Source organism: Pelophylax lessonae (genome assembly GCF_965119305.1).
Source record: "Pelophylax lessonae genome assembly, chromosome: 2".
Taxonomy (NCBI): domain Eukaryota; kingdom Metazoa; phylum Chordata; class Amphibia; order Anura; family Ranidae; genus Pelophylax; species Pelophylax lessonae.
Genome location: NC_138769.1, coordinates 539,498,438 through 539,523,764, shown reverse-complemented (window position 1 = coordinate 539,523,764; position 25,327 = coordinate 539,498,438). Strand labels below are relative to the sequence as shown.

The following is a 25,327-nucleotide window of genomic DNA, read 5'->3' as shown; positions in this document are numbered from 1 at the left end:
TGTCAGACAACAGTGTTAGCTCGTGCGTGGAACAGTGTGTGGTGATGAAGTTTCTTTTGAACAAAGGCAAAAAAAAGAAGACTTCAAGCACAGTACGGTGATGAGACATTTAGCCGCAGTAAGACATTTAAATGATGTAAATATCTTTAAGATGGCCGTACGTCAGTTCGTAACGATCTTAACGGTGGTTGTTTCCAGACCTCAGCAGTCATTCCTATGAACAGTCAGAGCGTGGAATGCCTGATCCTGGATAATCTACGCTATGCTGTTGTGAAATTGCACAAGAAATAAATCTTTCTGTGGTGCACTGATGACGAAGTGAAGCAGGCTGTCCTAGGATGGTTCAGTCGTACTAACAAATCTTTCTATGCCGAAGCTTTCTAGGCATTAGTTAAACACTGGGATAAGTGTATAAATGTAGCAGGGGAGTATGTCAAAAATCAAATGCAGTTTTCACTTCTTGAAATTTGTTCTTTCTATTTAAAGATTGGGCTAGATTATGGGAGCCATTTATTCAAGCAGTCAGGTACTTCCAAACTATTCATCAAATAAAATAACAAAACTTTGGCATAACTATAATTAAATGTACAAAATTCATTTGAAAAGCGTTTTTTTTATTTTTTATAAGCTTGAATTAAACTGTTTACAGAAACTTTGAACGCACATTTAACTTGCATAATTATACTTCATTGTTTATTCATAGTTTAAACATTCCAGCATATATAAGTGCATCTCAAAAAATTAGAATATCATCGAAAGTTAATTTATTTCAGTAATTCAATTCAAAAAGTGAAACTCATATATTTTATATAGATGCGTTACACACAGATTGATATACAGGTCCTTCTCAAAAAATTAGCATATTGTGATAAAGTTCATTATTTTCTGTAATGTACTGATAAACATTAGACTTTCATATATTTTAGATTCATTACACACAACTGAAGTAGTGCAAGCCTTTTATTGTTTTAATATTGATGATTTTGGCATACAGCTCATGAAAAACCAAAATTCCTATCTCAAAAAATTAGCATATTTCATCCGACCAATAAAAAAAAAGTGTTTTTAATACAAAAAAAGTCAACCTTCAAATAATTATGTTCAGTTATGCACTCAATACTTGGTCGGGAATCCTTTTGCAGAAATGACTGCTTCAATGCGGCGTGGCATGGAGGCAATCAGCCTGTGGCACTGCTGAGGTGTTATGGAGGCCCAGGATGCTTCGATAGCGCCTTGAGCTCATACAGAGTGTTGGGTCTTGCGTCTCTCAACTTTCTCTTCACAACATCCCACAGATTCTCTATGGAGTTCAGGTCAGGAGAGTTGGCAGGCCAAATGAGCACAGTAATACCGTGGTCAGTAAACCATTTACCAGTGGTTTTGGCACTGTGAGCAGGTGCCAGGTCGTGCTGAAAAATGAAATCTTCATCTCCATAAAGCTTTTCAGCAGATGGAAGCATGAAGTGCTCCAAAATCTACTGATAGCTAGCTGCATTGACCCTGCCCTTGATAAAACACAGTGGACCAACACCAGCAGCTGACATGGCACCCCAGACCATCACTGACTGTGGGTACTTGACACTGGACTTCAGGCATTTTGGCATTTCCCTCTCCCCAGTCTTCCTCCAGACTCTGGCACCTTGATTTCCGAATGACATGCAAAATTTGCTTTCATCCGAAAAAAGTACTTTGGACCACTGAGCAACAGTGCAGTGCTGCTTCTCTGTAGCCCAGGTCAGGCGCTTCTGCCGCTGTTTCTGTTTGAAAAGTGGCTTGACCTGGGGAATACGGCACCTGTAGCCCATTTCCTGCACACGCCTGTACATGTTGGCTCTAGATGTTTCTACTCCAGACTCAGTCCACTGCTTCTGCAGGTCCCCCAAGGTCTGGAATCGGTCCTTCTCCACAATCTTCCTCAGGGTCCGGTCACCTCTTCTCGTTGTGCAGTGTTTTCTGCCACACTTTTTCCTTACCACAGACTTCCCATATAGGTGCCTTGATACAGCACTCTGGGAACAGCCTATTCGTTCAGAAATTTCTTTCTGTGTCTTACCCTCTGGCTTGAGGGTGTCAATGATGGCCTTCTGGACAGCAGTCAGGTCGGCAGTCTTACCCATGATTGCGGTTTTGAGTAATGAACCAGGCTGGGAGTTTTTAAAAGCCTCAGGAATCTTTTGCAGGTGTTTAGAGTTAATTAGTTGATTCAGATGATTAGGTTCATAGCTCGTTTAGAGAACCTTTTCATGATATGCTAATTTTTTGAGATAGGAATTTTGGTTTTTCATGAGCTGTATGCCAAAATCATCAATATTAAAACAATAAAATGCTTGCACTACTTCAGTTGTGTGTAATGAATCTAAAATATATAAAAGTCTAATGTTTTTCAGTACATTACAGAAAATAATGAACTTTATCACAATATGCTAATTTTTTTTAGAAGGACCTGTATTTGAAACATTTCTTTTTGTTAATTTAATGATTATGGCTTACATCAAGTGAAAACCCAATTGGTAATCATAGATCTGTTTTATTGCTTTCTTTAACATACAGTATACTATTTACAGTTGCAAATATCTTTACCATGTATCACTTCTCCTTATTTTTTCAGTTGAAAAGCTTAGGTTTTATACACTAAGGACCCCAAGGAAATCACCATTCTTACTGATCACAGTTATCAATTAAAGGGGAAGTCTAACCTAAAACTAAAATCTCTAAATTTACTTGTGGGCACAATCTAAGACTAACCTATCTAACCCTGTAAAGCAAAACTTGCTATACGTACCTTTTCTGAAGCCAATCCAGTCCGGCCTCTTCTGCACACGCCTCTACAGAGAAACCACTGCTGACAGCTCAGAGAAACCACCGCTGACAGCTTAGCGTGAGATCAGATCGGAACGGCTTCAGAAAAGGTATGTACAGGCGGTCCCCGGGTTACAAACAAGATAGGGACTGTAGGTTTGTTATGAATTTGAATTTGTTTGTAAGTTAGAACAGGTACATTTTTTTAAGTTTATCTCCAGCCAAAAGAATAATTTTGGGTTGTTGTGGAAACAAGGATTTTTCCCATGAGAACTCTTACAGGAGTGAATTTCCCTTCCTTTGGGTAGAGTTCTCCTCACTTCCTGTTGTCGCTCTCCGTTTGTAAGTAGGAGTCTTTTGTAAGTCGGATGTTTGTAAATTTGCTTTACAGGATCTAACCCTTTACAGAGTTAGATAGGTTAGTCTTAGATTGTGCCTGCAAGTAGATTTAGAGATTTTAGTTTTAGGCTGGACTTCCCCTTCAAATTCTCTGTTTCATATATCTACTCCAGTATGGAGTAAAGTAAAGGAGAAGTTTACAGGTTACCAGTGGTAACAAGAACAGTTCTTTATTTACGCAATGTCCACTGATAAACCTTTTATGAGGTCTAACATTAAACAGTGTCACAGTCTAGTCTGCAGTTTCCTGTTGGTGAAATTCTTTACCTCCCTGCTGCAGTGGTTCTGCTAGATCTGTGATTCCATGGGCATTTGCTGCTGGCTTCTGTGTTCACCTATGGGCATCGCCTGCTCTATTGTGGATTTATATCCTTTTCCTTTCTATCACTCCCTTGCCTGCCTCCCAGTCTGCTTCCCTATATATAGATATGCTCAGTGCAGCCCGGGTTGCTTGAGCAACTCCCTGGTTTCTCTGTGCTCCTAATTTGCTTTGAATACTTGTATTCTGTGTCTGACTACCCATGTACTAACTTTGGCTTTGTGTACGGTTTTCTCTTGCCTGCTCTTTACCCTGACTCCAGCAGATTTCCTGGATTTTCTTCTGACTCCTGCTATATTTGGCGCATATGAGTGGTCTCCCAATTATCAGCCAGGTGTACCTGGGGGCCACGACCTGGTTCCAGTTGCTGCAAGTTCAACCCTACCATCAGGGGCCCCGATGAAGAAGTAGGCTGGGGCTTAGACTCTGCGCCCTGGGGATCCCTGAGTTGGCTTTCTACAAGGGCTGACTGCCATAGAAACCTGACAAACAGTTATTTTTATAGAAAACAAGTGGCTCCTATATAAAAAGAGGCATTGTTTTAAAGTAGGAAGCATTTTAAATAGTCTTAAAGTGTATATAGAACTTGTAGAAGTTGTAACAACAAAACTATTGACTGTCAATTTTATCCGACATTATTTTTGTCAAGACATTTCTTTAAATATTGCTCAGCTAGGAATTCTATTTCAGTTTCCCCTAAAGTAAAGTTCAAAAACATTGATATAACTTAAAAAAAGGTTTGGAACACATTTGTAAATTTATCTTGTGTATCTGTGTCCTCCATTAAAACTTTTTTACTGTATCAATATTATACATAATGTTCCATGTAATTGTGCTATTCTGTAGGATTTAAGTAATTTACTCCTTTCCCTCTAACTTTGTTATGCTTAAAAGTAGAGGGAAAAATCACTTAAACTGGCCAGTATAATTTCAAGTATTTGATACTGGTGGTTCTGTGAGATGATCATTTATGGATACCCACCGGCCCTGGAAGGCCAGGGAGAAGAATGTGAATTCAGGGGCCCGGTCACACCTTTTTTCTAAGTAGCATGTAGCAGAGCAGGATATTGTAATGAGACTAGAAGATCATGCTACAGATTTTCTTTGGCTCTTCCATCGTACATTTTAAAAGCTGCAGGAAGCATATCTGGTTTGCTTATCAGTATTATGTTACCTCTCCTAGAATGCCATTGCCAACAGTTCTTGATTTCCAGACATAATCCCAGCTTTAGAACATTTGTCCGTTGAAAATTTTCTCCCTGGAAATCCCCCAGGTTTTCAGTCCTGAATACCTGTATTTTGAAAATGCATGTTTTTATGAAAGTTATTCTTTTATTAATAAAGACCAGCCAGTTTGGCTGGGCTTAATTGCGAGACCAAATTGCTACTTGTTTACAACTCAATTTCCAAAAAAGTTGGAACACAGTGTAAATCTACATAAAAACAGAATGCAATGATTTGCAAATCTCATAAACCCATAATTTATTCACAGTAGGAAATAGAAAACATATCAAATGTTTAGCCACTTCTGGACCAGAAGGTTTTACCCCCTTAACCACCAGGCCATTTTTTGCGATTTGGCACTGCGTTACTTTAACTGACAATTGCGCGGTCATGCAACGCTGTACCCAAATAAAATTGATGTCCTTTTTTTCCACAAATAGAGATTTCTTTTGGTGGTATTTGATCACCTGTGCGTATTTTATTTTTTGTGCTTTAAACAAAAAAAGAGTGACAATTCTGGAAAAAAATATTTTTCACTTTCTGCTATATAACATTCCCAATAAAAAAAATGTAAAAATCTAATTCTTTCATCATTTTAGGCCAATTTGTAATCTGCTACATATTTTCTGTAAAAGAAATTCCAATAAGCGTATTTTGATTGGTTTGCGCAAAAGTTATTGCGTCTACAAACTAGGGGAAAGATTTATGTCATTTTTATTTTTTTACTAGTAATGGCGGCGATCAGCAATTTTTAGTAGGATTGCGGCGGACAGATGGGACCCCTAACTGACAATTTTGGGGGGACCAGTGACATTACTACAGTAATCAGTGCTAAAAATATGCAACTCAGAGGCGATCAAAGTGTGAGGTGTATGCCTAGGGGGTGTGTAATCAACACAGAGACCTGTGATCCTAAATAGGAGGATCACAGGCCCTCTGTATTGATTCCTGAGAGAACAACGTTCTGCTGTGTGCACAACAGCAGACCACTGTTCTCTCTCAAACATTCGCCGCCACCGGTCCTGTGAATCAGCTTCCCCACTGGCTAATGGGGGCGCACGTGCGCACCCCCAGGACCGCTCCCGCTGATCACCGTACAGGTACGGCAATTCGCGCAGCCGAACTAGCCTGCCGCAGTATATATGCGGTGGGCGGTCGGCGAGAGGTTAAACCGAGAAAATGTACCATTTCAAGAAAAAAATAGGGTAGATTGGAAATTTATAGCAGCAACACATGTCAAAAAAGTTAGCACAGGGCAACAAAAAACAGGCAAAGTAATTGTTACTAACAAGGAGGAACATTTTGCAAATAATTTAGGTTAACTGGCAACAGATCAGTGACATGATTGAGTATAAAAAGGGCATCTTAGAGAGTCAGAGTGTTTCAGAAGTAAAGACGGGCAGAGGTTCATCATTCTTTGAAAAACTGAATCTAAAAATTGTTGAACAATTTCAGAATAATGTTTCTCAACGTAAAATTGCAAAGACTTTAAATATATCATCATCTACAGCGCATGATATCATCAAAAGATTCAGAGAATCTGGAGAAATCTTTTCTGTTTTGTGGTCAGACAAATCAAAATTTGACATTCTTTTTTGGCAACCATTGGTGCCGCATGTTCTGGACTAAAAAGGGGAGGGACCTTCTGGCTTGATATCAGTGCTCAGTTCAAAAGTTGCATCTCTGATGGTTTGGGGGTGCATTCATACGTATGGATTGGGCAGATTGCACTTCTGGAAAGGCCTTATCAATTCTGAAAGATATATCCATGTTTTAGAGCAGCGTATGCTTCCATTGAAAGGGCGTCTTTTTCAGGGAAGGCCTTGCATATTTCAGCAGGACAATTCTAAACCACATACAGCATCTATGACAACAGCATGGTTTCATAGTAATCATCACTTACACTGCAAAAATATTTGTAATCTAAAATTTGCTGCACATTTGATATTATAAAAATCACCATTGTGGCATTAAATTCTTCTCAGGAATTGTTTTTTTAAATGTTATCAACTTTTTCTTAAGCTTTGTACAAATCACAAAACAATACACAGACAGCTAGATGGATAGCCGGGAAGCTAGCATGTGGGTAATCAGCATACTGATACTGGAAGATTGGTCAAAGCATTGGAATCTGCAATTTAATGTTTCTAATTGTAAAATAATGCATCTAGGGAAAAATAATCACTTGAGAGAGTACAGCATTGGGGATACAGTGTTGGCCAGCACTACAGAGTAAAAAGATTTAGGGGTACTTATCTCAGATGATTGCAAAATGAGCAAACGTTGTGACCAAGTAGCTAGAAAAACAAATATAATTCTAGGATGCATCACCAGAGGGGTCACCAGCAATAGGAAGGAGGTCCTGATTCCCCTATATCAGTGATGGTGAACCTTGGCACCCCAGATGTTTTGAAACTACATTTCCCATGATGCTCTTGCACTCTGCAGTGTAGTTGAGCATCATGGGAAATGTAGTTCCAAAACATCTGGGGTTTCAAGGTTTGCCATCACTGCCCTATATAGATCTTTAGTGAGACCTAATTTAGAATGATGTGTCCAGTTGTGGAGACTTCAATAGAACAAGTCCAGAAATGGGTAACAAAAATGGTGAAAGGTCGGAGGGATCAAACACATCAGGATAGACTTCAGGAACCTAATATGTACAGTCTGGAGGAAAGAAGGTAAAGGGGAGACATTACTGAAACCTTCAAATACATCAAGGGGATGAATAGGGTTCAAGAGGACAGTATTTTTTTATGAAACCAAGATCAAGAACAGAGACATGACCTCAAACAAATTTAAGGAAAGTTCAAAACCAATCTTAGAAAGTATTATTTTACTGAATGGGTAGTTGATGCTTGGAATAGACTTCCAGCAAAGGTAGAGAGTCAGTCAACAGTAAGTGGTGTTAAACATGCATGAGACAAACATACAGTAGATCTATACACAGACGGAAAAGAAAAATACAAAACATGTAAAAAAAAAAAACTGTCAGGCTCGATGGACTTTTTTTTCTGCTGTCACTTTTCTATGTTTCTATGATATGTGCAAAATGTACTGTCAAGAATAACATCAGCTAAAAATGAAAACACTATGTTGAGTGAAGGTTTAAAGAAAATATGTAAGCCAGTATTCATGTATTATGTGTTATCATTTTGAAGAGAAAGGGGGAGTTACAATCTCTATCTGGCTTTTATCACCAGGAGTGGTCATCACCAGGACAGAAGGGCACAGTTAGCAATAAGAAAAGATGTCAGTTCTCACTTTTAAATGTGTGTTTTTGTCTGTGTCCCAGTTGAGAGACTTCCCATCACTTCCTGTCCTGTCAGAAAGTGCGACAAAATGTTGTCAATTAACCATAAACAATATCCTTAGCATATCTATATTGGATGCTAATGTATGGTATGTATAATATATTCATGCCCAGTCAGCAGTGATGCCTTGTGGCTTGATTTGCCCATCGCTAATTTTGTGTACAGCAATTCACTTCACAGCAATTTCCTTCTTACAAAATGGTGGGAAAACGGTCTACAATAATTCCTTCAAGCCATTTAATTGGCTATTCATTCCAGCCATTTTCTTTTCTTTAGCAATAAATAAGCTAAATGGAGTTGATCGGACTTGAATAAGTCTTTATTTTTGCATGGGTTTAAGAATGAGTTTCCATTTCCTTCTTTAGTTTCTTGTATTTTTAACATGCTTTAATGAGAACCTCCATTTACTTAGTTGGAGATCAATTTACAAGGGGATCTTGTCTCTTTTCATTACTCCTTAGTGCCATAGTTCAAAGGGCTTCAGCACCTCTTTGTAAGTGGGGCACATGAGCGGCTCATATCCAGCATAGCATGATGTCACTTTCAAGACATGCTTTTCAAGTAATAATTTGTTCAACTCGGAGCCAGCGAGCAGCACGAAGATGCTAACTGCAGCAAGATTGTATCATGTCTATGAAAAGGCAACCAGCCAGTTTTCCATGAATGCAGCTCTCATTCTGTGGAGGCTAGAACACCAGCTGATAAGCAAGAAGCCAAACAAAGAGCCTGTACCTTCCATAGGAAGTACATGTATTCATTCATTTGTAAAGCTCTTCGGGAATTTAGCATGGCATTGTGAAATGTAAACTCAAATAAGGGGCACAAAGTTTACCATCTAGAAACATAAAAAATAAATATTAGCAGTTCAAATTTTTACACAGATATCTGAGCCAGACTGACAATACGGGAAACTGACCAAACATATATATATATCACCAATGATACTTTTATCTTTTCCTACCTCTTGAGTGACAAAGTTACTCTGTTTTTCTGATCCTTGAGGAAGTTTTATCCTTCTACTGAATAGAGAATTTGTCCAGTTTTACAGATTTCCTTACACTGCATACAGTAAGCAATATAAAATCAGGAATTGATTATATTACTATCACTCTTTATCTAATGCAGGGGTGGGGAACCTTTTTTCTGCCAAGGGCCATTTGGGTATTTATAAAATCATTCGGGGGCCGTACAAAATTATCAACTTAAAAATGTGCCTGTTATATTTGGTCAAACATTTTAATTAACTCACCCCTAATGTGATGGCTGCAACTGCTTCTTTGGTGAGGTGTGTGATGTTAGCTGGTATTGATGATGTTGCTACTTGCAACTGGTTTTCCAGGTTTGCGTCGGTCAGTCTGGAGCGCAGTCGACTCTTTGTGGTGGTTGGTAAGTTTTGAAAAGAACTTCTGGCTTGTACTGTGCTGTGGGTACAGCTGGCTCAGGCTGGTACTGCTGGCTTGTACTGTGCTGTGGGTACTGCTGGCTCAGGCTGGTACTGCTGGCTTTTACTGTGCTGTGGGTACAGCTGGCTCAGGCTGGGACTGTTGGCTTGTACTGTGCTGTGGGTACAGCTGGCTCAGGCTGGTACTGCTGGCTTGTACTGTGCTGTGGGTACTGCTGGCTTTTACTGTACTGTGGGTACAGCTGGCTCAGGCTGGTACTGCTGGCTTGTACTGTGCTGTGGGTACAGCTGGCTCAAGCTGGTACTGCTGGCTTGTACTGTGCTGTGGGTACTGCTGGTTCAGACTGGTACTGCTGGCTTTTACTGTGCTGTGGGTACTGCTGGCTTGTACTGTGCTGTGGGTCCTGCTGACTCAGGCTTGTCCTGCTGACTCAAGCTGGTACTGCTGACTCACGCTGGTACTGCTGTGATTACTGCTGGCTCTGGCTGGTACTGCAGGCTCTGGCTGGTACTGCCAGTTCTGGCTGGTACTGCAGGCTCTGGCTGGTACTGCTGTGAGTACTGTTGGCTCTGGCTGGTACTGCTGTGAGTACCGTTGGCTCTGGCTGGTACTGCTGGTTCTGGCTGGTACTGCTGTGTGTGCTGCTGGTGGGAAATGCTGGCTAGCAGCGGCGCCGCGCTGGAAGAAGAGGCAATGTTTCCTGTATTGGTCACAGGCAGAGTGCATTTGATATCACTCCGCCTGTGACTCACTCAGACTGTCAGAACAGAGCCGAACTATACAGGAAGCATCGGCTCCATTCTGACAGATTAGCTGAGAGACACAGACTCAGCTGTACAGGGTGGGCCGGACCAAATTACTTTGAGGGCCACATACGGCCCCCGTAGGTTCCCCACCCCTGATCTAATGTTTCCATATCTGTGGGGAAATAAGTAATGGCCAAACTTCATATATTGATGTATAGAAGGTACTCTCGCACTATCATACAAGGGTAGTCAGATAATCAACTGCTGCATGCACTGATCAGCAAAACCTAAGCTGAAACACAACATATATTAAAATTAAAGTGCTGCGCTGTCGAATGACAACTAATATAAGTAAAAAAGTATGTGAACCCTTTGGAATGATATGGATTTCTGCACAAATTGGTCATAAAATGTGATCTGATCATCATCATCTAAGTCACAACAATAGACAATCACAGTGTGCTTAAACTAATAACACATAAAGAATGAAATGTTGCCATGTTTTTATTGAACACACCATGTAAACATTCACAGTGCAGGTGGAAAAGTATGTGAACCCTTGGATTTAATAACTGGTTGAACCTCCCTTGGCAGCAATAACTTCAACCAAACGTTTCCTGTAGTTGCAGATCAGACGTGCACAATGGTCAGGAATAATTCTTGACCATTCCTCTTTACAGAACTGTTTCAGTGCAGCAATATTCTTGGGATGTCTGGTGTGGATCGCTTTCTTGAGGTCATGCCACAGCATCTCAATCAGGTTGAGGTCAGGACTCTGCAAGAGAAATGTTGGAACCGCACCCAGGTAGATGAAAACAATTTGAAGTACTTTATTCTTTAAATCAAAATATGAACAGACAGTGCACGGAACAGGTAATCCAGGTTAACGCGTTTCACGGCGCACACAGCCGCTTACTCATAACCGTGAGGTCAGGACTCTGACTGGGCCACTTTAGAAGGCGTATTTTCTTCTGTTTAAGCCATTCTGTTGTTAATTATCTTCTATGCTTTGAGTCATTGTCCTGTTGCAACACCCATCTTCTGTTGAGCTTCAGCTGGTAGATAGATGGCCTTAAGTTCTCCTGCAAAATGTCTTGATAAACTTGGGAATTCATTTTTCCTTAGATGATAGCAATCCGTCCAGGCCCTGACGCAAAGCAGCCCCAAAACCATGATGCCCCCACCACCATACTTCACAGTTGGGATGAGGTTTTGATGTTGGTGTGCTGTGCCTCTTGTTTGCCACACATAGTGTTGTGTGTCTCTTCCAAACAACTCAACTTTGGTTTCATCTGTCCACAGAATATTTTGCCAGGACTGCTGTGGAACATCCAGGTGCTCTTGTGCAAACTGTAAATGTGCAGCGTTTTGTTTGGACAGGTGTGGCTTCCTCTGTGGTATCCTCCCATGAAATCCATTCTTGTTTAGTGTTTTACGTATTGTAGATTCGATAACAGGGATGTTAGCATTTGCCAGTGACTTTTGTAAGTCTTTAGCTGACACTCTAGGATTCTTCTTCACTTCATTGAACAGTCTGCGCTGTTGTCTTGCAGTCATCTTTACAGGACGGCCACTCCTAGGTAGAGTAGCAGCAGTGCTGAACTTTCTCCATTTCTAGAAAATTTGTCTTACCGTGGACTGATGAACAGCAAGGCTATTGGAGATACTTTTATAACCCTTTCCAGCTTTATGCAAGTCAACAATTCTTAATCGTAGGTCTTCTGAGAGCTCTTTTGTGCGAGGCATCATTCACATCAGGCAATGCTTCTTGTGAAAAGCAAACCCAGAACTGGTGTGTGTTTTTTTTATAGGGCATGGCAGCTGTAACCAACACCTCCAATCTCATCTCATTGATTGGACTCCAGTTGGCTGACATCTCACTCTAATTAGCTCTTGGAGATGTCATTAGTCTAGGGGTTCACATACTTTTTCCACCTGCACTGTGAATGTTTACATGGTGTGTTCAATAAAAACATGGCAACATTTCATTCTTTGTGTGTTATTAGTTTAAGCAGACTGTGATTGTCTATTGTTGTGATCAGATGACATTTTATGACCAATTTGTGCAGAAATCCATATCATTCAAAAGGGTTCACATACTTTTTCTTGCAGCTGTACATCAAAATATATAACCGTGCACTAAGTGGGTGCAATATATCAAACAAGGCAGTAGATGACAGTAAATTAGTGAACCTTAAATCAACACTCAAATCATCCATCAAGAATCATATAGAAATCATAAAGTGATCAATATGTGTCCATCAGTAAAAACATAAAACCTCAAAAAATGTTTATATATATATATATAACAGTGGAGTAGTGGACTCTAAAAGTAGGTCTGTGTAGAATCCCAACACCAAATAGACAAGTGACTGATGTCTCAATTATCCTATGTGATAACACCTCTGTGTGTGCTATTCCCTCACCTTACAGCTGTAAGGTTACAGCATTTGGTAGATAATAATGAGCTGGACAGGCTTAACTCTTCGGGTGGGGGGTCTCCTGAGGTATTCTCAGTAGATGACCCTCTATGGTAGATGATGTTTGGGCAGCAGTGGTCTGGTGGATAGTCTGGATATCACCTCAATATGGATGACGTATGAAAGAAGGAAGGCTCCACATAGTGTAACACAGTTTCACAATTATTTTATTAATAAAAGCGACTAAAAACACTCACTTTCTCTATCATTCATTGACAGACGCAGCTCCATATTGTTCATGACCATTGGGTTATGCTGCCCTATGGGGCAGTCCCTTCATGCATACACCCACACACTGCTGTAGCCTTCAGTTTGTTTCTGCCTAGTTTAGGCGTAGGACCTAGTTCCCTGCTGGGACTTTGGTCTTAGCTTGTTCTTTTTTTTTTTTTAAAGGGAACCTTTGTTAAAAATTTCATTTTTTTTTTTAGCTAGTTAGGTTCCTGAGAGAACTGCAATCAACAGCCGGGCTGGGATTCGCAGGTTATAGCCTCACCACAACAGAGCCCCAATGGTCGGGGGCTGGACTGCGAGTGAAACACCTCACCAGGATGCACATGACCTGGTTCGGCCTGAGTCACAGCCTACCCCTTGGCCGTCAGCAGCCCCAGCCAGAGTGGAGAGGCAGTCTGTCCTGGGTGGTGCCCACCCGATATTGTTGGTATGATGAGTAAGTGTCCCCCCATAACTCTGGTGGTCTCGGGGTGGACATGGGCCCCTCCCTGGGAAAGTCAGACCCTTGGTTACCCCTCATTTCCCCTGGCCTCTCAGTAGGTGCCAGGCTCCCAGGGGTTAATCCTGGTGGGGGTCCCCTCAATGCCACTTATCTTTTGGACCCCTTAGAGGTTCCTGTAGAGCGCTTGCCGCGCCGTGGGGGCCACCATTTTCCTGTAAAATCATCCTGCCTCATTATGTTTTTCCCCATTGAAATGCATAGGCGGCCGTGTTTTTGTGGTTTCCCCATAGGAATGCATTGGGCATCAATTTTCTTGGAGCCCACGATTGCTTGACAGCAGGGAGCAGCTAGGCCTTCCAGGGTTCATAATGGAGTCCCAGGAACAAATTTCACCTATTGATCGCCTCCTTGCGGTTGCGGTCCCCCCAATATCTTTTTTGTTACATGTTTAGTCCTGACCAGACTTCTGGGTGGAGCACCCCACTCTCCCACACCAATACCTCATTACCATTTTCCACCTGTGAGTAGTTATAGGAGGGGTCCCTTCATTGCAGTTTTAGCAGAGGAATCTGCAACTAGCAAACTTCTCCCATGCATGGAGTGAGTATGCCCTATGGTTCTGAGAAGTGGGATTTATCTTTTCTGTGAATAGTGTAGGACCCACTGAAAATGGGGTACTTTGACGTAGTGGTGGGCTTAAGCACAATATGGCCATATGGTGTGACTAAATCCCCATATTTATTTAATAAGAGCAGGTGTTTTTAGGTAGCCTTGTAAGATTTGAAAGCAACTTTTTTTGGTGTATTTGTGCGCTATTATATTGTTCAATTTATATATTGGTCTTTTAGCAGTACCAACCTTAGAATTATTTGCTTAGGGTGTGCCCCCCCAATATATATATTTTTTACCACTAGTAAAAAGCACACTATGCCCTCCCCTGCCTCCTCAAATTCTGAGGTAGATATGGCCGATGCGGACGTATATCACCCTGAGGGATCTGTGTCATCGCACTCGGATGGCGAGGACGATATATCCTCATCTGCTGCCACGTGGGAAAGCATGCTGGTGGAGGCACTTTTAGTGTCAGTGCGGGAAACTTTTAAAATGGCGGATGATTCTGCAGCGTCAGGGACGCAGGTGTCTTTTGGCACACGCAAATCCCAGAAGTCGGGCAAGGTTTTCCCTTGTCGACGAACAGTGGGGCGCATCAAACAGATGTTAGTGGGGCCCAAGCGTTTTAAAAGGCGGTACCCCTTCGCGGACACGGTGTCTGCAGGATGGACCGTACCACCGAGGTGGACCATCCGGTTTCCAGACTGAACAAATTTACTGTGGTCCCAGTCGAAGAGTCTCCAGTCTTTACAGACCCTGTGGATAGATGGATTGAGTCTTCGTCCCGCCACTTACAATACAGGCTCAATACTAAAACCGATCTTCGTGACTTTGGTCTCCCAGACCATTACGGAATGGGCAAAGTTACTAAAAAGTGGCTTGTAAACGGAACAGCGCTCTCCGGGTCTTACGGAGCTAACGGACCAAATGATCCAAGCCCTATTATTTATATGTTGTTATGTGTCGCTTGATTCGACCCCCCTGGTAGCTAAAGTGTCCGTGGTGGGGGTAGCTATAAGACACATGGTGTGGCTAAAAAGCTGGTCTGCAGATCAGGCTTCAAAAAGGGCTCTATCAGATCTGTACTCTTTTTCCTCAATCCGCCAAGGGCAAGTCACCACGTAATAGACGGGGGGGCCTTTTTTCACAGCCCACAGGCGGCCCTTTCATGCCTCCGGCACGCAGGAGAAAGGATCTAAGCCATTTAGGTCTTCTGGAGACTCCAAGAAGACATGGTCAGGTAAGCTGAGAACAGGCCAATTCAGACCTGCAGACAAATCTTCATCTCTATGAAGGGATGCCCTCGCCCATATCTGGGGTGGGGGGGGATGTCTTTGCTTCTTTCCGGAACCATGGACTTCCTTGTTTCAGCACAAATGGGTCCACGAACTGATCCGATCAGGTTACAAGATCAAATTCCGGTCTTGACCGTCAGACAGGTTCTTCTTGTCCAATCTACGCCTATCTCCAGACTGATTAAGGGATCTACGAGAGGGGGTACAAGATCTGCTGTCGCAAAGGGAGATTGTGCCGGTTCCTTTTCGGGAACGCTTTCAGGGGTTCTATTCAAACCTGTTCACTGTACCCAGGAAAGAAGGCAAAGAACGTCCAATCCTGGACCTCAAGGCTCTGAACCTATTTGCGCGGGTACAGAAGTTTTCGAATGGAGTCCATTCGCACAGTAGTGGCGTCCCTACACCAAGGAGACTTTTTGGCGTCTATAGATATCAGGGACACTTATCTACACATCCCTATTTACGCTGGACGCCAGCATTTTCTTCGCTTTGCTGTAGGAGAGGAGCATTATCAGTTTGTGGCGTTACCCTTTGGTCTTGCCTCTGCCCCCAGGGTCTTCACCAAAGTGTTGGCTCTGGTATTGGCGTTACTGCGACAAGGGGGGATTACGGTACTGGGGTACCTGGACGATCTCCTCTTAAGAGCAGACTCACATTCAGCCCTGTTGGGCGACTTGAGAATCACTGTATGGACTCTGCAAGAGTTTGTTTGGAACATCATATTCAAAAAATCTGCCCTGGTACCATCCTCAAAACTGGATTATCTGGGCCTGACTCTGGGTTTTTCTTGCCTTGGACAAACTGCAAAAGTTGCAGGGGGCGATTCGTCTGCTGTTATCCGGCAATCTGTCTTCTCTGCGGACTTGCTTGCGGGCCTTGGATCTGATGGTGTCAACCTTCGAGGCAGTTCCGTTTGCCCAGTTCCACACAAGACTCTTACAATGGGAGATTCTTGTCAAATGCAACAAAGATCCACAATCTTTGGACACTATGATTCGGTTGAATCACAACACAAAGACTGCTCTACTATGGTGGCTTCACTCATTAGCCCTACCCAAGGAAAAGTCCTTCCTCCCAATGTATTGGACTGTGGTAACCACAGGTGCTTGGGAGGAGCGCTGGGGAAGCTGTGTGTCCAGGGGTCCTGAACAGTAGAAGAGTCCACACTTCCGATCAATATCTTGGAACTCAGAGCGATAAAGCTTTACCTGAGTCACTGGACAAATCATTTAGAAGGTTGTCGCGTCCAGTGTCTTGGCGGCCCAGGAGGTGGCCAAGATCCTGAAATTGGCGGAAACTTTTGTTCCAGCTCTTTCTGCAGTGCACATCCCAGGTGTGGAAAACTGGCAGGCGGAGGTGTTGGATCAGGGGAATGGTCTTTGCACCCGGAGGTGTTTCATCTCCTGTGTGTCTGGTGGGGGACTCCCAACGTCGACCTGTTAGCTTCTCGACTCAACAAGAAGGTTCAGAGGTTTGTAGCCAGGTTGCGAGATCTGGCCGACGCCACAGATGCACCGGTGGCTCCCTGGGGTCAATATCGGCCGATCTATGCGTTCCCTCCGTTGAATCTCCTGCCGAAGCTTATGTGCAGAATAGAGGTGTAAGGGATTGTGGTCATTCTGGTGGCCCCAGACTGGCCTCACCGATCTTGGTACGCAGATCTGGTAAGGTTGGTTGCCGATGCTCCTTGGAGACTTCCTCTCAGGGAAGATCTGTTGTCTCAAGGGCCAATCTTCCATCCTGCTTTACAATTGCTGGCTATAACGGCTTTGCTGTTGAAAGCCAGGTGTTAAAGGATAGAGGCCTTTCTGATTCGGTGATTCCGACACTGTTGAAGGCCAGAAAGTCTACTTCTAGGAAGATCTATCATCGTACATCACTGAAGGTGCATCCTCGTCTTTTTTTCAGTGGCTAGGATTTTGACCTTTCTTCAAAAAGGGTCGAACAGTGGTTGGCTTTGGGCACTATCAAAGGCCAAGTGTCGGCTTTGGCTGTGTTTTTCCAACGACCTTTGGCTACGCATGCCTTGATTCGTACTTTTATACAAGGCGTTCGCCATATGGCTCCTCCGAGGCGATCCCCATTACCTCCGTGAGATCTTAATTTGGTATTGTCTGTTCCTAAAAAAACCTCCTTTTGAGAACATTAGGGAGATTCCTCTGCTTACACTGTCTCAGAAGGTTGCCTTTTTGGTGGCTATTACTTCTGCTTGCAGAGTATCTGAATTTGCATCACTGTCCTGCCGTTCACCTTATCTGGTGGTCCACAGAGATAAAGTGGTACTTTCGACCTAACCAGTCATTTCTTCCTAAGGTGGTCTCTGATTTCCATCTGAATGAAGACGTTGTGCTGCCTTCACTCTGTCCTAAGCATCCCAAGGAAATTGCCTTGCATTCTTTGGATGTGGTTCGGGCAATTAGAGTTTACCTGGCGGCTACTGAATCTTTCAGGAAATCAGACTCTCTTTTTGTCCTCACAGAAAGACCTCGAAAGGGATTGGCTGCGTCTGCTGTGACCATATCACGGTGGATCAGACAGATGGTGGTACAGGCTTATTCACTAAAGGGTCAGGTTCCTCCTTTCCCTGTGCTTTAGGCCTGGTTCACATGTATGCGGGTTGGTGGTTCCATGTATGCGGGGTGGCGGTTCACATGTATGCGGGTTGGCGGCCCACATTTGCACAGGCATAGCAGCCCATTGATTTGAACGGGCTGCTATGCCCTCATTTTCCGCAGAAAAAAGGTGCATGCAGCATTTTTTTTAAATTCAGTGGCCTTGAAATCCATCCTGCTTTTGCACCATGCGACTAACCTGCAGTTCCTGCTCTGGCAAGATTTCTGCATTTTTTGTATACGTGGGCACGGCATTTAAAAACAGTTTGCGTGTGCAGCAACGGCAGGTAAGTCGCATGGTGCAAAAGAAGGATGGATTTCATGGCCACTGCATTTTTTTAAATTCTGCATGCACCTTTTTTCAGCTGAAAACGCAGGCATAGCAGCTCAAGCCCATTCAAATCAATGGGCTGCTATGCCTGTGCAAATGTGGGCCCCCAACCCGCATACATGTGAACCAGGCCTAAAGCAATAGTAAAGTCATTAATAGATAAAAACACCGGTCCTCCTGCAGGTTTAACCAATTAATGACTTTACTATTGCTTTAGGCCTGGTTCACATGTATGCGGGTTGGGGGCCCACATTTGCACAGGCATAGCAGCCCATTGATGTGAATGGGCTTGAGCTGCTATGCCTGCGTTTTCAGCTGAAAAAAGGTGCATGCAGAATTTAAAAAAATGCAGTGGCCATGAAATCCATCCTTCTTTTGCACCATGCGACTTACCTGCCGTTGCTGCACACGCAAACTGTTTTTAAATGCCGTGCCCACGTATACAAAAAATGCAGAAAGCTTGCCAGAGCAGGAACTGCAGGTTAGTCGCATGGTGCAAAAGCAGGATGGATTTCAAGGCCACTGAATTTTAAAAAAATGCTGCATGCACCTTTTTTCTGCGGAAAATGAGGGCATAGCAGCCCGTTCAAATCAATGGGCTGCTATGCCTGTGCAAATGTGGGCCGCCAACCTGCATACATGTGAACCGCCAACCCGCATACATGTGAACCACCAACCCGCATACATGTGAACCAGGCCTAAAGCAATAGTAAAGTGATTAATAGATAAAAACACCGGTCCTCCTGCAGGTTTAACCACTTCTGGATCGCAAGGATTTGCCCCTTTTAAAGACCAGGCCATCGGATCAGAGCGCCAGGACCAGTCATCACCAGGTAGGCCAGACACTGCTTGATGGCTATATAATAATGTAATGTGGGCTGCTATGCGTGTGTGTGTGTATATATATATATATATATATATATATATATATATTAGAGCTGCACGATTCTGGCCAAAATGAGAATCACGATTTTTTAGCTTGGAATAAAGATCACGATTCTCTCACGATTCTCTGTGTAACAAAAAAAAAAATTGGGATAACTTTACTGTTACGTTTTTTTTTTTTATTCATTAAAGTCTATTAATTGCGTTTGAAAGACTGCTGCGCAAATACAGTGTGACATAAAATATTACAACAATCGCCATTTTTTTCTGTAGGGTCTCTGCTAAAAAAATATATAAAATGTTTGGGGGTTCTAAGTACTTTTCTAGCAAAAAAAAAACTGATTTTAACTTGCAAGCAACAAGTGTCAGAAAAAGGTCCAGTCTTTAAGAGGTTAAACTTCCTTTCTCCCTGGCAGAGGGAAGGAAAAGATACAATGTAATCATTTTTGTTTATAGTTACTGGGAGACTTAATGCTGAAAGGCTTTAGCTGTGTGAGTGAATGAGTCATCCAGCTCACTGAAATGTATCAATTCACAAGTCAGACCCAGGAGCAGAGAAACTCAGTATTTTAAAAATGCCACAATAACAATACCGTGGCTATGCAATACCGCGATATATCGAATTATCGAAAACCGGCATATGTCTATAGGGGAGTCAATGAACTTCAGAGAAAAAGATTTTATGGTAAGTCAAAAATCCAGTTTTTTGCAAGAGAAATGTAGACAAAAAATCCGCGACCTGGTCCTCCAGCAACACTTCCGGTTTAGCCTATCGCTCGGTCCCGACCCGTAGTGTCAAACCCAACTGACTTCATCAGGAGAATGTTTTGTTTTTCATCTTGTCCTCTTTTTTTCCTCTTGTCTTATTTTGTTTTTTTTTCCTCTTCCCCTCTTTTCCTCTTGCCCGCTTTTACCTTTTGCTCTCTTTGCCTCTTGCCCCCGTTAGTTTTTTCCCTCTTGCCCTTGTTTTTTTATCTTGCCCTCTTTTTTTCCCTCTTGCCCTTTTTTTGTTTCATCTTGCCCTCTTCTCCTTCCCCCATTCCTCTTACCACCTTTTTTTCCCTCTTGTTCTTATTTTTTTTACCTCATTTTTGCCTTCGTTTGGTTTTTTTCTCTCTTGCCCTCTTTTTTTTCATCTTGCCCTATTTTTTTTCCTCTTGCCCTATTTTTTTCTTCTTTCTGTCCTTCTCTTTTGCTCTCTTTTTTTCTCTTGCCTTCTTTTTTCCCCTCTTGCCCTCTCTTTTTTTTTTCCTCTTGCCCTCTCTTTTTTTCATCTTGCGCAATATTTCTTCCTCTTTCCCTCTTTTTTCTCCTCTTGTCCTCTATTTCTTCTTCCTGCCCTCTTTTTCTCTTGCCCTTTTTTCTTTTTTTTTTCTCTTGCCTTCCCTCGTTTTCTGTGTGCTCCTGAGCCCCTTTTCTCCCTCCTCACTTCCATTTGTTTTAAAAGGAGCAGTGTGCATTAGTTGCACCAATTTACCAATCTCAATTGGTAAATTAAGCATTTATGGAGTACTGTTTTAAATGCTGGTGAAATCTAGATACACTACATCCCCAGGCCTTCCTCTATCCAGAATATAGCTCAATTCATCATCAAATTGTAACAGGTTGATCTGGCAAGAACGAATCCTAATAAATCTATGCTGGTTACTACTAATGATACTATTTTCATCAGCAAATTATTTGATATAGTGCCTTATCATCCCCTCCAATAGCTTACATACTGCTTATGTTAGGCTGATTGGCCTTCCAAACCAGTCCCCTGATAGCTGCCTGAAGCGCCCAGGCAGCAGCAGGATCTGTGTGTGACTGTGAGTCACAAAGAATCCTGTGACGGGCCATGCAGCTGGTAGTAACAGGCATGGGTGCAGCACCTGAGACTTGTCTCCTCCATGGGTGCAGTGTGAGTGAGAGTACAGGGGGGCTCCCCTTCCCACAGGGCATGTTATGATTACGCCACTGCTTGAACAGAATTTAAAGTTTAGTTTCCAACAAGTTTTGACTGGGGCAGAAAAAACTGTTGCTTTTTTTTACACTTTTATTTATTTTTTACATTTTTATTATTCTGGTGGGTAATGATCGGCAGTTTGGGAAACACATTTATTATTTCAGTTGAGTTAAAAATTAGTTTCATGTCATGCCAAAAATTGCTTTTCTTTATGCCTTTCCCTGTGTTGTGCTGGTGGAGTCAGTACAGAAATTACAGCTTGTAGGCATCAAGGTATAATGGGATATGTAGTCCTTAGAAACAGCAGAGGAGAAGTTGCAAAGCATCCAGGGAATCCAAGAAGTTGTGGAAAGAGATACTCCCATTATGAAGGCCTCATTCACATCTGAATGACATGGGAGTGTCGCATTTGTTGTGTTTTTTTTTGCAAGTTTCTGGTGCAACACCATTCACTTGAATAGGCTGCTCCAAAAATACACCAAATTAGTTCATGTACCCTGTCTTGGAGCTGACTTTAGCTTGTTTTTGAGTAGCACATTTTTACATGTTTTTCAGGAATTTTGACGCAAGAGAAAAAAGCCCTTTTCTTTAGCATGTTTAGGGGCTATGAACAATAAATGGCAACTAAACATGCATTGCGCATTTTGGCACTTTTTTAGCAGATTTCACAATTCCTCATATGTGAATAGGGCCAAAAAGAGATTTTTCAAGTTTATTTTGATTGTTAAAAATGACTGTTTGTATTGTTTTTATCAATAATGTTGTAAAATGAAAATGTTTGCTACATTACCACTATGACCAATTTGCCCACCTAAATAAGTATTGCTCTATTTTTATTTGGTACACTGTTGCTTAAAAAAGTTAAATTTTTGTTCAAAGACTTTTATTGAAATGCAGATGAGTAAAAGCAAAACATATTACACTTTAGGGCTCTTTCACACGGGCGGTCCGATCAGATCCGCCTATCAGTTTTTTAGGCGGATCTGATCGGATCCTCCATGCAGCTCTATGGGGCAGCGGGTGTCAGCGGAGGTCACCTCCGCTGACACCCGCTGCCATCCGCATCCGATCCTGTGCTGAAATCTGGACGGATGGAAACCCTATTTTTCCATCCGTTCAGTAATCGGAGCGGATCTGATGAGAGCGGACAAGCTGTCTGCTCTCCTCCGATCCCCCAAGCGGAGGAGAGCGCTCTGCAAGCAGAGACGGAGCCGTCATCCGCCCGGCTCAGCGGGGATCGCGGATCGATCCCCACTGAGCAACACGGATCCGCCTGCGGAGGCGGACCGTGTGAAAGAAGCCTTAATGTAGTTGCTTTGTCAAAAGTGTAATGTAAACAAAACATGTAAAACAATATAAGTGTTATGTTCTGCAGGCACACCCTGAATTGGTGGGTTCAAGTCATGTGATATGTGATGTCAAAAATATCTCTACTCCTCAGGCTTGGTTGCAGCACACATTTCTAGGTGCCCTGACTCATGTGACTTTAGTGAAAAAGTAAACTAGAAAGAATTTTTTCTCAATGCAGTCTTAACCACTTGCCTACAGTGCACTTTCACCCCCTTCCTGCCCAGAACGATTTTCAGCTTTCAGCGCTCTCACACTTTGAATGACAATTACTCATGCAACACTGTACCCATAAAAAATGTGTGTCCTTTTTTTCACACAAATAAAGCTTTCTTTTGATGGTATTTAATCACTACTGGGTTTTTTATTTTTTGTGCTATAAATAAAAAAAGACTGAAAATATTGTGAAAAAAACACATTTTTCTTTGTTTCTGTCAGAAAATTTTGCAAATTAGTAATTTTTCTTCACAAATTTTGGCCAAAATTTTTACTGCTACTTATCTTTGGTAAAAATAACCCAAATAAGTGTATATTATTTGGTCTTTATGAAAGTTATAGAGTCCACAAGCTATGGTGCTAATCATTGAAAATTGATCACACTTGATCACACCTGATGTACTGAAGGCCTATCTCATTTCTTGAGACACTAAAAAGTCAGGAAAGTACAAATACCCCCCCAAATGACCCCTTTTTTAGAAAGTAGACATTCCAAGGTATTTAATAAGGGGCATGGTGAGTTTTTTTAAGTTGTTATTTTTTCCCACAATTCTTTGCAAAATTAAGATTTTTTTTTTTTTTTTACAAATTGACGTATTAACAGGTTATTTCTCACACACCTCACACAGCATATGTATACTTGCAACTACACCCCAAAACACATTCTACTACTCCTCCTGAGTATGGCGATACCACATGTGTGAGACTTTTTCACAGCCTGGCCACATACAGAGGCCTAACATCCAAGTAGCACCGTCCAGCATTCTAGGAGCATAAATTACACATATCATTGCCTGACAACCTATCACACTTTTGAAGGCCCTGGAGCACCAGGACAATGGAAACCCACATAAAATGACCCCATTTTGGAAAGCGAACACCCCAACGTATAATTTTTGAGGCATAATGAGTCTTTTGAACGTTTCATTTTTTTTCCACATGTTTTTGGAAACTGTGGAAAGAAAATGAAAATGCATTTTTTTTACACTGCACAAAGTTATCAATTTATGAAATATTTCCAACACATAGCATGTACATAGCAAAAATTGCACCCTAAAATACATAAAATGACCCCATTTTGGAAAGCAAACAGCCCAACGTATAATTTTTGAGGCATAATGAGTCTTTTGAATATGTCATTTTTTTTCCACAAGTTTTTGGAAAATGTGGAAAGAAAATGAAAATGCATTTTTTTACACAAAGCTGTCCATTTATGCAATATTTCTAACACATAGCATGTACATAGCAAAAATTGCACCCCAAAATACATTCTGCTACTCCTCCTGAGTATGGCGATACCACATGTTTAACACTTTTACACAGCCTAGCCACATACAGAGGCCCAACATCCAAGTAGCACTTCACACAAAGTTGTCCATTTATCCACTTTAAGACTGGGCCTATTTTTGACACTTGGTGTTTACCAGCTAAAATCATTTTTTTTGCTAGATAACTACTTAGAACCCCCAAACATTATATATATATTTTTAGCAGAGACCCTAGAGAATAAAATGGAGATCGTAGCAATATTTTTTTATCACACCTTATTTGCGCAGCAGTCTTCCAAATGCAATTTTTTTGAAAAAAATTCACTTTTTTGAATTAAAAAATAAGAAATCAGTAAATTTAGCCCAATTTTTTTCCATAATGTGAAAGATAATGTTATGCCAAGTAATTAGATACCCAACATGTCCTGCTTCAAAATTGCGCACGCTCACAGAATGGCGCCAAACATCGGTATTTAAAAATCCCCATAGGCAAAATGTTAAAAATTTCTACAGGTTACCAGCTTAGAGTTACATAGGAGGTCTAGGGCTCAAATTATTGCGCTCACTCTAACGATCACGGCGATACCTCGCATGTGTGGTTTGAACACCGTTTACATATGTGGGCGGGACTTGCGTATGCGTTCGCTTCTGCACGCGAGCTAACGGGGACAGGGCGCTTTAATTTTTTCCTATTTATTTTATTCATTCATTTTTTTAATGAATTTAACATCGCGCAAACAACGCATGACGCCCCAAAGAAGCTCTTGTACCTTTTTTTCGGTGTCATGCGTTGTTTGCGCAATGTTACCGCGATTCGGCAGGCGGAAATCGCGGCAACATCGCACAGCGTTTGGGGTGCTATTGCAAATCACGGGCAACGCACAGGCGTCCCACGATTTGCAATGATTTCCGGATCGCGGGCAGAAACGCAGTGATTCTGCCCGCGATCGCCAAGCTCACATGTGAACGTAGCCTTATTTTTGACACTTGGTGTTTACAAGCTAAAATCATCTTTTTTAGGCAATTTCTGGGCACTGATGAGGTGACTGTTGGGTGACAGGTGCAATTGGGGGGGGGGGGGGCTGAGGACTGTGTGGGGATAGGTTCTTGTGCTTTTACTTTGACAGGTATACAGAGCAGTAACTCACTGTTTCTGGCTCTGCTCTCCTTACACTGGAAACAGTGTGTGAGAGGAGAAGAGCTAGTAACAGTGAGTTACTGCTCTGTATTTACATTTTGTGAATGGCTGTGAATGGATTCACAGCCGATCACATAGTAAACAGCCATTGTCAGTGGCTGTTTACTACTGCCAGTGACTAGCTGTGTTCCTAGGGAACACAGAGCCACTGACATGACCGCGCAGCGCGCATGCGCGGTCTTCTTCTGGGCGTCTCTATTGTGATCAGCGGTGTGATTCGATCACAGCCGATCACGTGGGAAACAGCCATGCCCTTTGGCT

At 42.2% G+C, this 25,327-nt stretch overlaps 1 protein-coding gene across 1 annotated transcript in view; it reads left to right on the top strand.

The window, feature by feature from the left end:
- Positions 1–25,327, top strand: part of VWA8 (von Willebrand factor A domain containing 8) — a 668,510-nt gene that overhangs the window by 620,003 nt on the left and 23,180 nt on the right. The window lies entirely within an intron of this gene.